Here is a 16,556-nt window from a genome sequence, read left to right as displayed (position 1 = left end):
GAGTCTGATCTACATAGTGAGACCCCGTAGACCCTGTACTAAAATACAATACATTAATTAAAGCTTTGAATTTACTGTGTCATTAAAATAAATATTAGTAACTTATCAATAAAGAATTTACTCATTCTTATTACAGAGACTGCCAGGATACTGACTCCAAGGTGCTAGGCTGGACAGAGTTTTCCTTGCACCATATCCACCATGGACAGGTTGTTTTGATCTCCAGATTCAGTTCTGGAATCAAAGTTATCACTATTCACTCCCCTTTGGCAAAATAAAAAACTAGTACCAAGACCCTGCCCAGTGCCCAGATAAGGTGTGTGCTTTCTGTCAACTAGACTGGCTCCTCCATGCAGAGCAAATAGGAATAAAAGCTGAGACAAATGCAACAGTGATGGATTCTTAGGGGAGAGCAGGTCAGAGGCTGCCGGCTGGTTCAGGAGCTGTCACATGGGTCCATCTGAATTCTTGTTGGGTAAGGAAGTGTCCTTCCCTATTTACAGAACACTAAGGGAAATGCCAAAGGTGCACAGCTGGATCTGTAATTCCTCTCCTTAGGAAGAGAAGTCTTAAAATAACCAGCTTGCCTGAGGGTGAAGGCAAGTGTTCCACACTTCTTGTCCCCTCCAAGTCAGATTCCTAAAAATAAAATCATTAGAATTGACTGCACTGGGCCACTTAAGCATTAGCCTTGAAAATGTGAATCCATGAAAAGCTGGCAGATGTAACAAATACTCTTGTATTTTATACATTAAATGCCATTTCCACTCCCATCCTAGTATCTATCAAAATAGCTTCTTGAACCCTGCAAGTTCTATACCTTGGGGAACATCTAAATTTATTTAAAATAAAGAGGTTTTTTTGTGTGTATAAATACTTTGCCCATCTGGAAATGATTCATTGGTGCATATTGGAGAACAAAATACTGCAGTTAATTAAAGCATTACTGGATGTCATTTGCTAGAATGTCTTTTCCTACTGCTGACAGAAAACAGAAGGGACTCTAAGAAAGAGTTAGCAAGCCCATGAACGTTGGGGTCCACCCCTGTGACCACCCTCCTTGGTGAAGATCAGGTGGCGATGTGCCCTTTCCCTTCCAGTTTAAGGAGACCAGGCACAAGAAGAAAATGTGACAATCTGAGCCAGGTGCTGGCCTGTCCAGCTGTCATGGCAACACCATGTCTGGATGTGTGTAGTTTCCTGTTTCTGATTGGGAATCCTCCCTGCGCTCTGAGCTGCTACCCTATTGACATTCCCTTCCCTATGCTCTCCGTTCCAAACACAGCCTGCTTTCCCATGTGGCTGCCAAGCAGTTCCTCGCCTGTATACAGTAAGTTAATCCTGTTTCCTTCATAACTGGGTGGGCACTTTGCAATGAAAACTCTTGGAGAAGTCTGATGTTTCTTTCAACAGTGGAAAATCTGCTACAGCACTTCCACTAGTTTGGCTGCGTGGTCATTACCTAGTTTCCATTCGTCGTTGTCACCAGCCTCTCCTTCAGTAGTGCAGCCAAGGATGCATCTAATGAGAAAAATGCTTCCAAGTTACCCACCCAGGAGGGCAGATTTACCTGCCAGTCCCTGGCCTCCTCCCCTCCATAGCCAGTCGCAGGAGGCCCTGGCGAGCAGTGGCCTATGAAGAATTCCTCCATTTGAAAGAAAGCAGACTGGAATGGAAACTTCCACAGAGGTCTGCTCTGCAGTCTGATCCTGGCATTTTGACACTGGACTAGTTTAGGGGAGTCAGTGAGCCTCCAAGCCTCAGCTTTCTAGATCTGTGACAGGGAATTGTAACCAACAGGGCTGTGAAGGTCGCACATACCACGTTGTCTGCGAGGCTCTGTAAGCCATGGCCAGTGGGAAATGGAACCTGTTGGTTAGCCAGGATGCAAGTCTGGTGGGCAGGCCTGGATGATTGGTGTTCTCCCTGGGCTCACTTTAATAAAAGAGTCACATGGTGACGTATCGTGTGGCCCTGTACAAGCTGCATCCGCAACAAGCATTAGAATATCTAGTCTTTGCCTTTTTAGGTCATGATTCTGATATTCATCTTACTCAAGAGTTTTAAAAGACTCTCCATTCTGTGTTCCTCTTCCCTGGCAGCTGCTATTTCCGTAGCATCCAGGGATAAACCTGCGAGCACAGAAGAGCGCTTCCTGCCTCCTGCTGGTGTTGGCTGAGCTGCATGTCATGGAAAATAGGGCCTGTTTCTGCTGAATGCAAGTTAGAAGTGTTGCCAAAGATTTCCTCTCAAAAAAAATTATTCAGATACAGCGTCGGATCCACAGATGATACACCCTTCAGCCAATTGCTCCTGTCAGTGACAGAATTTTTGTCTGGACTCTTTATTTACTCATCTATGTATATTTACCTATTTATTTTAGCCCATAATGCCCCCAAAACTAAGCAAAGTTATCTTGAGACAGATAGTCCTAACTGGGAAGAATAGCTGCAGCTCAAAGAAGTGTAGAGCTTTCTCAAGGCTGAGTCTGTATTCAGCTTCAAAGTCCCCACTTGCCTCTTTCAGTCCCTTTTGGGGATGTTGATTTAGAGAATGTAAGGTAGGGCCAGGGTATAGCTAAGTGGCACAGTGCCTGCCTGGCAAGTCCAAGGTCCTAGCCTGGTTCAAAAAGGAAGGTCATAAGAATGGCATTAAAATGGAAAAGTGTAAGAGCAAGAGGTGTATTGAGTGATAAGAGCCCTTGTCCATCAAATATGAAGCTCTAGGTTCCATCCCCAGCAAAATAATGTTAAATGCTTGCTCTATGCAAATCTCTCATTCTGAGGGCTCTAGTAGTTTCTGCTCAGTAATCAAATGGAATCTGCAGTTTCCATGCGTCCTTCTGTTTGGGGTAATAAGGAACAGCTTCTCAACAAACTTCTGTCCTCTTGTGATGCCGAGAAAAATACTGGCAGTGGAGCATGGTGGCGCATGCTTGTAATCCCAGCACTCGGGAGGCTGAGGCAGGAGGATTGCTGTGAATTCAAGGCCAGCCTGGGCTACAAACTGAACTCAAGGCCAGCCTGAACTGCACAGTGAAAGCCTGCTAAGGGAGAGAGGGACAGTGGGAGGGAAGGAAGGAAAGTGAAAGGAAAGAAAGAAAGAGAAAAGAAAGAAAAGTGTTGGCAAAGCTAGCTGAAACTTTCAGGGCTACCAGGTGAAACAGGCAAGAAACGCCAGTTTCTGCTCTTTGGCTTAGTGCTGGTGGAAGGGGGGTGGTGCTTCTCCGGAGCGGAAACACCAGCTGCCAAAGAGACCACATTCCACAGGCTGCTTCATCAAGGAAAATGCTGAGACTGGGCTGGCTGGAGCCACCACTGAAGAGCTTTAGCAGGCAAATGGAAAAATTTCAAATGCTGTGTGAAGAAAAGGTTGGTTCACACACAGGCACCCTCACAACCTTCTACTAAGTCCCGTGCACTCTTTGCTCTGCATTTAATTCTTGATGATCCCGAGCATTGGTTCTGTAGGTGACCTTGAACCAGGTAGGCAGAGGTTAGGGGCCTGGGCTCATCTGATCCACAGATCTGATCTTTCTGTGGTCAAGCCTCTGTGTTGTCTGTACATCTCAGGGAGTGGATGTGCAGAGGAAAAGAGACCTGAGTACAGTGTAGCTCAGCATTGTATCTCATGGAATCAGGATGTCCCTTAAATACATGTGACTAGCTGTGTTTTATGGGCAGGACTAGAGGCTCAGAGGATAAATGACACCCCTAGGCTATGTCCATCATCCTGGCCTTGAAACTTGAACCCAGGGCCTTACTCTCCAACCCTTTTTATTTTTTATCTTGAGACAGTGTCCTGAAATCACTAAATTGCTCCTGCTGGAATTTATGATCATCCAGCCTCAGCCCTCCAGAGTGCTGGGATTACCATGAGCTTGGACTACATCATTCAATCTGGCCTCCTGAACTACATCACAAAGTGCTGTCTCAAAAAAAAAAAAAAAAAAGCATTTTAACTCTAAGGTTATAGATGACAATTTACATGTACTGAGTCCAGCATCCAATTTATTTGCCTTAGTTTCATATAATAGAGGAATCGATTAAACAGAAACATCAAAAGACTTTGTCCTCAAATCTATGTAGACACATACAACTCTGACAACAAAAAGGAGAACAGGGCTGGCAAGATAGCTCAGCATACTAAGCACCTGCTTATGCAAGCACAGGGACCAGGGTTTGATCCCTGCACCACATGCCCTGCTAGCCCTACCCCTGAGCACGCTGAGCTGGCCACCAAGACCAGGTTGTTGGCGCACACCTATAATCCCAGTGTTAGGCTGAAAACAGGAGAATCACTATGAGTCTGAACTGTGTAGTGAGACCCTGTGCCAAACCCATAAACCAAAACAACAAAGCAGAACATACTAAGGGTCCCTAACAATATGAGTACACTTGCACCTGTGACACATAAGAGGCTATACAGTTTTTAATGTCAAGTTTTTAGAACAGGTTTTAAAATATGGTGTTTTGCTTTGTTTTGGGTTAGTTTGCTTTATTGAGATGGGATCTTACTGGCCTTGAATTTCCTGTGGCAGCCAGGCTGGCCTAGAATTGACACTGCTGTCTCAGCCTCCTGGGTGCTGGATTACAGACTAGCACCATCACACCTGTTTTAAAGAATGTATTGTTGTTTGTTTTGCAGTACTGGAGTTTGAGCCCACGGAGTGCTAAAATACATTCCCCAACTTTTAAAAAATGTATTTTATTTATTTGGCACAGGGTCTTATTACGCAGCTTAGGCTCATAGTAAACCTCCTATTTTCAGCTTCCCCAGCATTGGGATTACAGGCTTACGTGCCACCACACCAGGTCTCTGTAGCTGGCTCAGCCTACCCAGGGGCAGGACGGGCATGGCATATGATATGGGGATCAAACCCAGGTCCTTGTGCTTGCCTAGACAGGTGCTTAGACCGCTGAGCTAGCTCTGCGGCCCTTGCATTTTATTTTTATATAGAGTTTGTATATCGCTAAATTGCCCAGGCTGGGCTTGTGCCTTACCATCCTCCTGCCTCAGCTTCACCAGCAGCTGGAACTTCAGACATGCATTACCATGTCTGACTAAAAATGAGCATTTTTAAAGTAAAATGAACCACAGCTTTGTAGAGGTCCTTCCCCATCAAAACATCCAAAGAATTCCAGGTTTCCCCATCAGTCCGGAAGCTGCTACTCTGTTTTTTGTACCTTAGAGGAGAAGAGGAGATTTGGCACTGTTGCCTTAGTACCGGTAGCAGCCCCTTTCATCTGAAGTGGGCCACCTCTTCAACGATAGTACCTGAACTGTCCCCCAGATGCTGTGGCCCCACCAGTGTTGAGGGAGCCTCTGCAGACTCTGGAAGACTCAGAGAACTCTGCTGCAGAACCCCTGGTGCAAGGCAGCTGTGCTCCAAGAACAAAGCAGTGTCAGCAGGATGGAGGGAAGGGACTTGGGCCAGGGGCTCTGGGAAACCTTTAAAAGGAAGTGAATTCTTTTATTTTTTTCAAGAAATGTGTGATCCTTCTTTTGCCATCTCTACAAACACCAAATCATATACCTGTAGCCCTGTGAGTCTGCGTGCACCGCACCACTACACCTTTGTGGGATTTGAAACTCAGCCATGTTCGCATGTCCTCTTGTTACCTCTCAGGCAAATCAAGTGGCTTCTGGGCAAACCTAGGGTTTGTGGCTGCGTGGGACGACCCCTCCCTCCCTCTGCAGTCCCAAGGGAGAGGTAGGTGAATGTTTGCCGTGTACCACAGCAGTGGCCCCAGCTCTCTGGGCGTAAAGTTCCTTATTGGAGCATCATGGTTGGGTGGTGTCTTGGTTTTCTTTGTTCAGGGACTTGGGACTGGCAAACTGAAACCACTCTCAGCTACCCCACTTCCACCCAGCCTGTGCCTGGAAAAGGGGATACCAGTGATCTGGCCACCTGCTAATTCTCTAGGTACTTTTGTTAGCACCCCAGACCTCCACAGCCTCCACCCCAATAAATCATGTAGCCCAGGCTGCCCTCAAACTCTCAGCAACCCTCTGGCCTCAGCCTCCCGAGTGCTTCAATTACAAGCATGCACCACCACACCCAGCCAGAACTTCTTTTCTTGCTAAATTCATTGTCTTTGCACTCATCTTAGGCTGAGTCCCCCTCTCCCTCAGAACACTCCCTCCACTCCTCTGGTGCTTCCTTCCTGGCCTCCTCCTGCAGTTCTCACTGCAGAGCTTTCCTCTTGGCCAAGCACCAGGATCTCAGATCTCTTTTCCTTCCCTTCTCTTTGAAAACCTCCCATGCCATGGAGGACCATACCAGCTTTGCCCCTTGGCCAGTCCTCATGTGCTATCTCTGGCTCCTGTGTGCCAGATCAAGGTGCACTCAGCTCCCTGCCTGATTCCCCACTTTTCAGTGTCACCCCTTTCCTTCCCTAGTTCCCCAGTCTCAAGGCCTTAACATCAGTTACCTCTGACATCAGTGTCAGCCAATTTAGTTATTTTCTTCTTAATGATTTATTGCACAAATTAGACTCATAGAAAGCAAAAGAAAACCTCACCTCAAAACATGAAGGGTACCCATGCCAGTGGGGGGCAAGAGTAGGGCTCCAGGGTGGAGAAATCCATCTCTAGGGCTCCAGGGCATAGAACCCCATCTCTGTGGTCTACTGGCTGTGCCCACTGTTTCCTGGATGCTCCTGCTATCCTGTTGTAGGGCCAGGGATAGAGCTCAGTGTCACAAGTGCCTGCCTTGCGAGTACACAGTCCTGAGTTCAACTGCAGACACACACACACAAAAAAAATTGATTTAGAAGATACTGTAGCCTGGAATGATGGTGGCCCACGGCTCAGGAGGCTGATGCAGGAGGATCACTGTGAATTTGAGGCCAGTCTCAGCTATATAGAGTTCAAGATCAACAGGAACTACATAGCAGTGCTCTGTCTCAGTCACCTCCAGATCCTAAGATCTTACTCCTCTTCCAGATTTTCTTTGTCTATACAAAGGAGAGGAGAAAAGGAGCATTTTGTTTAAAAAAAAAAAAATTATTATTATTCTGAAGTTTAACAACGTGTCTTGGATATCAGTTTCCTTGGCACATATAAAACTACATTGTGTGTGTGTGTGTGTGTGTGTGTGTGTGTGTGACGCTAGGCAAGTCCTCTACCACTGAGCTCTACCCCCAGCCCTCATTCTTTTTAATGACCCCATAATATTTTATAGTTCAGGTTTGCCTTTGTTTATTTCTCCAGTGGTGTGGTTTGAGTGTGTGCATCCCTGCCAAATTCATACGGTAAAATTTAACTGCCAAACTGATAATATTAAGATGTGGGGTTGTGAGAGGGGATTAAGTCAGTCACTAGGGTTGGTGGTGCACACCTGTAATCCCAGCTACATGGGTGGCTTAGATAGGAACATCAAAATTTTCAGGCCAGCCGAAGCAACTTAGTGAGACCCTGTGGGACAATAAAAATGCCTAGGGATGTAATTTGGTGGTAGAGCATCCCTGGGAAACACAAAAAAAGAAAGGGAGAGGGAGAGAGGGACTAATGACCTTATCGTGCAGCCTGCGGGGCCATTCTGCCCTTCTGGCCTGTCTGCCTTCTGCCCTATTAGGAGTCAGCAACAAGGTACCACCTGGGAAGCTGAGAACAACCCTCAGCGCTGCATTCACCAACAACTTGAGGGGGCTGGGGAGATGGCTCAGTGAAATAAGTGCTTCCCTGACAAGCACAAGGGCCTGAGCCCAATCAAAGGGCCTGAGTTCAATCCCAGGTTCTGCCAAAAAAAACTTCATCTTGGACTTTTCAGTCTCTAGAACTATAAGCCCTAAGTTTCTACTTCTTAAAATTTTAAGGGCCAGGGATATAGCTCAGCGGCACAGCACCACCTGTCTAGCAAGCACAAGGTCACGAGTCTGACTCTCGATACCAAAAAAAAAAGAACCAAAAACATGTTCTCAATTCATGCAGTTTACAGTCATCTTGCGAAATGGTTACATGTACATATTACAGCTTGTTCTTTTTTAAATCCCCTTCCGTCCTACCTCTCCTTTGGCTCCCTGTCCCCTTTTCTGTACTTGTTGATACTATTTGTCTTCGCTCATGCCGTGGCATAGAATGCTCCCACTCATTGTGGTCACCAGGTTCCTGCACATGGTACATTTTTATTCCTCTCATTTCCCTTTCCCTCCTGCTCACCTCTCGCCCTTGTTCCCTTGGACCACTTCCTAGTGCAAGAGCTGTGTCCCCTGGCCCTTTCTATACATGCTTCATCACTTTCTTTCTTTGTACATTGCCTCACTGGGATGAGAGACACCCGATGGTATTTACACTTTGTGTTTGGTTTATTCACTCAACATTATATTTGCCAGGTGCATCCATTTTTTTTTCCTACAGATGTCTTAAATTTGTCATTCTTGATAGCTGAGTAATAGTCCATTATATAGAGATACCACATTTTCTTTATCCAGTCATCTGTTGCTGGGGGTACAGACCTGCTTCCAGAATTTAGTTATTAGGAATTGTTCTGCTATCAGCACTGATATGCATGTATCACTGGAGTATGATGACTTAAGCTCTTTGGGAAAGCTATGAAGCAGGGGGACCACTGGGTCATGTAGGATTTCTAATTTCAGTTTTTTTGAGAAATTTCTTTTTTCCTCCTCCTCCTCCACCTCCACCTCTTCTTCCTTCTTTTCCTCCTCCTCCTCTTCTTTTTCTTCCTCCTCCTCCTCCTCCTCCTCCTCTTCTTCTTCTTTTCTTATGTATTTTAAAGAAGGGTCTACAGTGTGTTCAGGGTCTCACTACTAGATCGGACTCATAGTGATTCTCCTGTTTACAGCCTCCCAAGTGCTGGGATTACAGTTGAGCACCACCATGCGCAGTCTCAATTGTCATCTTGGTGTGCCCCAGGGGTGGGGCCGGCACCGCAGGCCCAGAGATCAAACCCTGGGTCCCTGCTTGCAGGCGCTTTAATCTACTGAGCTATTTAGCCAGCCAGAAATTTCCATACTGATAAGTTCCTATTATTTATAAATTTCCTAGTCTGTGGTGCCCTTCTGGCCTGTCTCGTTTTTTTAAATGTATTTAGTACAGAGTCTCACTAGACAGATCGGACATGTAGTGATCCTCCTGTTTTCAGCCTCCCAAGTGCCAGGATTACAAGTGTGCACCACCACGCCCAGTCTCAATCACTGTCTCAGTGCACCCCGGGGGCGGGGCTGACACGGCACACCAGGGGATCGAACCCAGGTCCCTGGGTCTGCCTAAGCAGGAACTTTAATCTGCTGAGCTATCTGGCCGGCCCTATGGTGCATTTTGTTATTGCGGCACAAACTCAGCCTGTCTCCTATCAACGAGCAGAACTTTTGCTACTGCACGGAAACACATCAATGACAGTCTTTCTGCAAATTGTATGCTTACCTGTCTCACATGTTTGCAAACTACTTCTCTAAATTTATTTATTGCCATGTTTAACAATGAAAAACACATACATCTGACATACTGCCGGTTCCTGCCGGGCCACGCTTGGCAGGGCAGTTTCTGCACATCCTGTGATCGGCCTGTAGGTCCCCACCTTTCCACATCCTCATTCACCCTCAATGTTCTTTCCTGAGCTAGAGGATGTAGTTGCAGGTCTATCTGCGGAAACCCAATAAGCACAAGTTCTCTTTGGTTTTCATTGCCCAAGATCAAGTGTGGCTCAACGTGTGCTTTGTCTTGTGACAAAACTTCCTTCTTCAAGGTTCACTGAGTACAGCCCCTGGTTTGCCACTGCTCAGGACATATTTTGTTGGTTCACTCTGTGGTCATCCTTTCTGTATACGCTGAAGTCGTAATTCTCTCTCCTCCACACACACGCACCTTCCCTTGTCTCCTATCTGCCTCTGGCCTCTCCTCTCTCCCTTTTTTCTTCCTGACTGCCATGAGGAGGACAGACTTCCTTTGCTGCTGCAATGTACTGTGCCACCATAGGCCCAAAGTGATTGGAACAAATGACCATGGACTGAAACTCTGAAATCATAAGCCAAAATCTTTTCTCCTTTGAAGTTATTTATCTCCGATATTCACTACAGTGATAAACAATTGAGTATGAGGCAAACTCAAGGAAACATGACTGGACCCTAACAGCCTTGATTCTCATAGTTCCATCAGGCTGGAGCACTTCAGTGTACAGCTACCAGAGGTCTCCCAAGGCTGACCTTGGAGCACGCAGCATTTGGCACAGAGGGTGCCTCTGGTCTACTATTCAGTAAGAAGCAAAGGGGCCCACAGAGCTCCCAACTCTTTTTTTTTTCCCCAACTCTTGCCATAATGTTCCTCTTGCCTAAATGGAGTTCCTTCTCCCTTCCTGTCTTTCTTTCTTTCTTTCTTTCTTTCTTTCTTTCTTTCTTTCTTTTTTTCTTTCTTTCTTTCTTTCTTTCTTTCTTTCTTTCTTTCTTTTTTCTTTCTTTCTTTCTTGAGACAGGGTCTCACTATGCAATTCAGCCTGGCTTGAGCTTACTTTGTAGCCCAGGCTGACTTCAAACACTCAGTGATCCTCCTGCCTCAGCCTGCAGAATGTTGGGATCATAGGCATGTGCCACCACACTCTGCTTTTGCCTATCCACTTCTTATAGGGGAGTTCAGCCTCCATTACCTCCAGGAGTATCTCCCAAGCTTGAGCAACCTCCCTCTGCCAGGCTGGCTGGAGCTGTTTGTGCTCACAGGCTGCCTGTCACACACCAGGACTGTGGTGGTGGTGGTGGTGGAATGTGTGGGCCTGGAGGGATCATAGACATAACAGGAAGACTCTAACCAAACCATATTTTGGTCAGAGCTCTCAGTGTGGGAAGTAGAGGTGCAACAGAAGTAGAGGTACCTGGTTGAGCACGGGCAAAAATGTCTGCTGATAAGCAAGTATTTATATGCGTGCATGGGGGGCAGGCTGGGATCAAACCTGGGGCTTTGTTCATGCTAAGTACACACCCTACCACTGAGCTACCCAGTCCAGCAACAGTTCTTTTTTTTATGTATTTAGTACACAGTCTGCAGGCTTTCACTACACAGATCAGACTCGTAGTGATTCTCCTGTTTTCAGCCTCCCAAGCACTGGGATTACAAGTGCACACCACCATGCCCAGCTGAAGTCCAGCAACATATCTAGAATAATATAAAGCTCAGATTCTTAATGGCAGCTTGTGATGATAGGTACCCCACACAAATTGATGTTACACTGCTCCTTTCATGCAAGTGTGTCAAAGAACAGGCAGGCGTTGAGTCCTGGGTGTCCCCAGTGTGCATTCATCCTGTTTCAAGGCGCTGAAGGCCTGCTTTGCACTTTGGAAAATGATAATGTCTGATAGTCTAGAAGCTCCTATTTCCAAAACAACCTGCTGGGGCTGGTGAGATGGCTCAGTGGTCTAAAGCACCTACTTAGATCAACAAACTTAGCAAAGCACAGGGACCACGGTTCAATCCCCCAGCACCACATGCCAGCCTGCCCCGCCCCCTGATGGGCTGAGCTGGCCACACACACACACACACAAATAAATAAATAAATAAATAAATAAATAAATAAAACCTGCTAACAGCAGAAGGTGGCTTGCCCTGCAGATCTGGGCCCTGAAGCTTGACAGCCAGTCAGTCTGAATGCTAATGAAGTTAGCTGACTTCTCTGGAGGTAGCAAAGTCTGCCTTCATCTTTGAAAAGCAAGGTGCCAAAATGCAGCTCAGCTGATGTTGAGTGAGTGAGTGCCTGGTGGGGTGGAAGTCACAGGTGGAGCTGGATGTGAGTGCTGCTCTCCTCCCCAGGTTCAGGCAGTCTCTTTGCTCACAGGACTTAGGAGCCTCTTGGAGAAATCTGACAGCAAGGAGGGCTACAGGAGGGGCACTGTCACACAACTGGAGGCTGAGCAGTACAGGCTGGAAAAAGAGAAAATTAATAGCAGGCATTGTATGTGTAAGATCAGATTTATTCACGAGCATAAGAGGGAGACCTTCATAGATTTCTGGAAATACTTGTCAGTGGCTGGGGAGGGTCCTACACAAGAGTGGGGCAAGAGGCAATAAAGTTCTAATGGCCCCTGGCCGCTCTGAGCTGGGAAAGATAAGGCACATACAGATTTTCTTTGGTAACTTTCCTCTCACTGCCCCACCCCCAGCAAATTTTCAGTAAAGACTCAAAACTGAAAAACATTTCTTCAAAGGTGTGCAAATGTCTTCAGCAAAGATCAGAAACTCCCAGCAGTGCAGAGCTGCAAGCCACACCACATATTCTGCTTTGAACTGAGGGTAGAAGGAGAACGCCCTGTGAGACAGTACAGCTCCTGGAGAGGATAGAGCAGGTCAGCTCTCACTGTGTGCACCAAACTGGCTGTCCCCAAGCACTCCTAATCTGCATCTAGTCCCAGGCAGCCCATGAAGACCCAAGTCTTCAGGTGGTCCTGGAGCACCGTGGAAACCCTCCAGCCTGCCTCTGGAGTGCAGCTGCAGAGACTGGCCATTTGTTCCTTAGGAATAATGACCGCATACCACTCTGTCTTGCCTTTCAGCAGAAGGGCAGAATTTCAGCTGCTCAACCAAAGGCTATTTTTCTGGCTTCCAAGTCCTTGTCCAGTCTGAATAAGCAGAATGGAGCCAGGAGTACAAGTGTATTGAGGTAGTTCCAATGAAGCCATGTGCCCCAGCTCTTTGCAAAATCACATCTGGTTTTATTTTGCAGAGTCCAAGGAAGGTCCATTTCTGTGTAACCAGGGAGCATTTGGGAGAATCAGTTCTCAGCTTACAAACAGGAGGGCTCCAGGGTGGAGCCACTTTTGACTGGCGCTATGGGGTTCCCTCCACCAGGGACACTGGCCCGACTGTATACCAGCGGGATTAGTATTGCCAACTGGGCTTGGCCAGACCCCATCTCTCTAATCAACTGGTGATTTCCCAGTTGAAAGCTTAGAAAAGGAGCTGGTCTGTTCCCTCAAGGCCCACTAAGCTGTGAAACTGCCAAACAAGAGCTTGGGTATCCCTTTGGCTCAGAGTCATCTCTGTGAGTCTCAGGGGTTCTGGATTATTCTTTAACCTCACCAACACACATGTATATACTCAAGGGGGCTGTGTTGAGTTAAAGCACTTATTTTTTTCTTAACATGTCCTTTATTGAATATGGCTGGTTATTTTCAATAGTCTTTGCCAATGTATAAGAAACAAGATAAGTTCTACACCTTTTAAAGCATTTAGTTGATATATAAAAGGAAAGAGGGGGCTTGATTCAACAGTGAGGCAAACAGACCACAGAACAAACCAGGTCTCAGGGAGCTAGGAACTGTAAGGTTCCCCAGGCCCAGGGATAAGCCAACAGGCTAGGCTAGGAGCATTTTGATTCCACTGCCTCTTCTGGGCTTAGTGAAGACAAGCTGTTCTACAAAAATAAGCAGCAGTCAAGAAGGGTCCTTCTCTGTTCTTGTCTGACTTAACTTCCATTTGGGCATCAGCCTAATTAAATGCAGAAAAAAGCAGGTCACCATCCATTGTCAGGCAGCTTTTTTTCCTTAGCCCTGCTGGGAGAGGCCTTCGGCCAAAAGCCAAGTCCTGTAAGGGCTCAGTGTCTCTGTGATCTAGGTCTAGATGGCCCACTCTGAAAGGACCGCTTTGAAAAGAGGCCAATCTCTATGCAGCCTCTGTGGTCTTCCTGGGGCTATGCATATGTTACATCACCCCCTGACTTCTAGGGGCACCCCAGTTATTTCTCAGCAGAAGTCCTGTCTCCAAAACTGGACCTGGAGGTTTTAGGTTGGTTACTTTTCCCAAGCTGAGACTTGCATTTCTGAGCGACATCCTTTAGAAATTCCTAAATAAAGTATAAAATGATGAGGAGACCAGATAGCAAAGTTCTTCAAAACGTTGGTAAGAGGATTGCAACTTGTATTCAGCTGCTCAGGGGCTGTGCTGCACGGTCCCTACATGACTAAAAGGAAGTGTCCTTTTCTCCCATGTGAACAGGTTGAAGTTGGCTAGTTTCACTGAAAGAACATTTCTGTTCATCCTCACCAGGAATGCCATGCATTCCAGAAAGCCTGAGCAGGGTTGATGCCTTGGCAGCTTATTGGTGGGGGACATCTGAATGATTCCAGGAAATCTGTGTGGAGCTGTGGTTCTCCATCAGGGACAGGCCTGGGGCTGATTCCTCTTCAAGCTCCTCTGATGCTCTGCATGTATCAATGCTGAGCAGATGTGAAGTGAGGAGTCAACTCAGCTTTGGGAGTTCCTGGGCAGTTATGAGGCTGGACAGAGTCCCCTGGGTTCAGGAAGCTCTGCCAGTCTCATTCAAAGGAACTGGGAGGAGGACATTCTTAGGGAATCAGACAGAATTCTCATAGGGTGGAGGTCAGTGTTTGGCTGCTTCTTGAGTCCAGTTTGTTGGCTGTCAGAGCCCAGAGACCCCTATGAAACCCTGGCCAGCTCCTAATGACCCTGTGGCAGTGAGGAAGCGGTGCCTCCAAGGTGTCCCCTGAATCTGCTGTAGGTTCCAATGCTGGCAGCTTTGGTGTCTCCATGGATCCACTACTAGACTGTGGATAACCTAAGCCCTTTCAAATTCACCCTCTGTAGGTGCCACTGCCAGCCCTCTTGGGCACTGGGGTCTAGGAGGCCCAAGTGGAGACAGCTCCCAAGCGCCTCAAAACACACCTAGGGAATGGCTGCCCTGCCCAGCATTCTGCTCCCTCAGTCTTGTCCTCTATCTCCTCCAGGTTGATTACTTCAATAGTCACCACCTTCTCTGAGCAAGTGCCAACTTCCTGGACACCTTTTCCAATCTGACAAAGCTTGAGGAAGTGTTCTCAGGATCCATCTGTGAATATCCAGCAAGCAAATTCCCTGCACATAGTTGAGTTCTCCCACTTTGAGAAACCAACTCTCACAACTCCAGAAAGAATTTTTGACTCCTCCTCTGATGCCCAAAATCATGCACAACCTAGGATATATAGATGGGATCAACAGGAGTTAGGAAATGTAACACATTATGTCCCTGCATTCATTTGTCCAGGACTTTGTAGACATTTGTGCATTGTGGATCTTGTAATCTAGTTCCACATGCACTGAATGAATGAATGATCTCCTAGCACAAAAACACACAGTAGACTGTATTCTCTATGGAGGGAAGATTCTGACTGCCCGTTCACTGTTCACTACCTTGTACTGGCTGTGTAACTGAGAGAAAGCCAAGTTCTTCTCTTTCCTTACCTGAAAGTGATGGACAGACAGGAGGAAGGACTGAACTTGACCAGCAGATCTACCTGCTCTAAGTTTTGTTCAACAAGGGTGAATATTCTTTGTTTTTGCAAGGATATGGAGGTGGCTGCTATTATGGGACAGCACAGAGGCCACCTGTGCCCAAGAAATCCAGAGTGTCACCCCTCTTCAAAGTTAGCACTTGCTGGGCCTGCCAAATAGCTCAACGGATTAAGGCACCTGCTTAGGCAGATGCAGGGGAGGGGAGTTCGATCCGAGACCTGCCCCTGGGAAGCGATGAGACAGGGACTGAGACTGGTCATGGTGGCACGCACCTATAATCCCAGCACTTGGGAAGCTGTAAACAGGAGGATCACTATGAGTCCGATCTACTCAGTGAGACAAACAAAAAAACAAAGCTAGCACTTGCTGAATAGGTCTAGCAGAAGCTGTGGCTCTGGGTCCCAATTTGAGGACCTATCAGAACCCTCAGGAAAATGAGCTGATTTTCTGTACTTGCTGATGGTGGATATCTGTCTGAGAAAGGACACTGTGGGGCTGAACTGTCCCCAAAGAACTGGGTTTGGGGACAGTTCAGCCCCACAGCCAGTGTCTACTAAAACGAATTCCCACTCAGGCAAGAATTCTGTCAAACCAAAGGGAAGGGGCGACATCCTCAGTTCGTTTTTTTAGAAGGGAGCCCCTGGAGGCTTGGGGCAGGATCAAGAGTTCTGGCTCCCACTAGAGGGCCCCTGCCCCCCCCACCACCACCGCCGGTGGGCAGCCTGCCAAACTAGTCCGTCCTGAAGGTCCGCCTCTGGGCCCCCCCCGCAGGACTTCCCTTCTTGATGTGGGCCCAGCCTGTTCAGCAGCACACCCAGGCGAGGCAGCGATCGGCGTCCCCACCCCCACCCTGGTCCCCACCCCCACCCTGGTCCCGAGGAGTAACAAGCAAGGCCTCTTTCCTCCGGGGCAGATGTGAGCGCCAGAGCCCGCCTTGCTGAGCCAACAGGCGGCTGGAGCCATACGAAGCGCATTAACTATTAATAATTTCCAGTTGTTTGCTTGCTCCCCTAGGCCTCTGCAGGCAGGGACTGGCTCCCTTGGACTGTCAGCTCTGGAGACATTAGCGCCTGCTGGGGCTCCACTGGGGAGGGGCAAGGGGTCACTGCGTCCCCCGGGCCCAGGCTTGAGAGGGGTTTACGCATCTGCTCGTGGCGGGGTAGGGAGGCAGGCCCGGCAGAAAGCTGGGCCTGCCCGTGGCGAGGTTTGTACTGTGCCCCTCGCGGCAGCAATTGGCGCCCAAGGCGAGTGCAGCGCGGGCGGCGCACCGAGGGAGCGCAGCGGCCCCTGGCGCCCGGGTTGGTGGCTGGGCCAGAGGAGTGGGC

Source organism: Octodon degus, unplaced genomic scaffold (assembly GCF_000260255.1).
Source record: "Octodon degus isolate 3935 unplaced genomic scaffold, OctDeg1.0 scaffold00072, whole genome shotgun sequence".
Taxonomy (NCBI): domain Eukaryota; kingdom Metazoa; phylum Chordata; class Mammalia; order Rodentia; family Octodontidae; genus Octodon; species Octodon degus.
The sequence above is the reverse complement of the archived record's forward strand: the minus strand, read 5'-3'. Positions refer to the sequence as shown.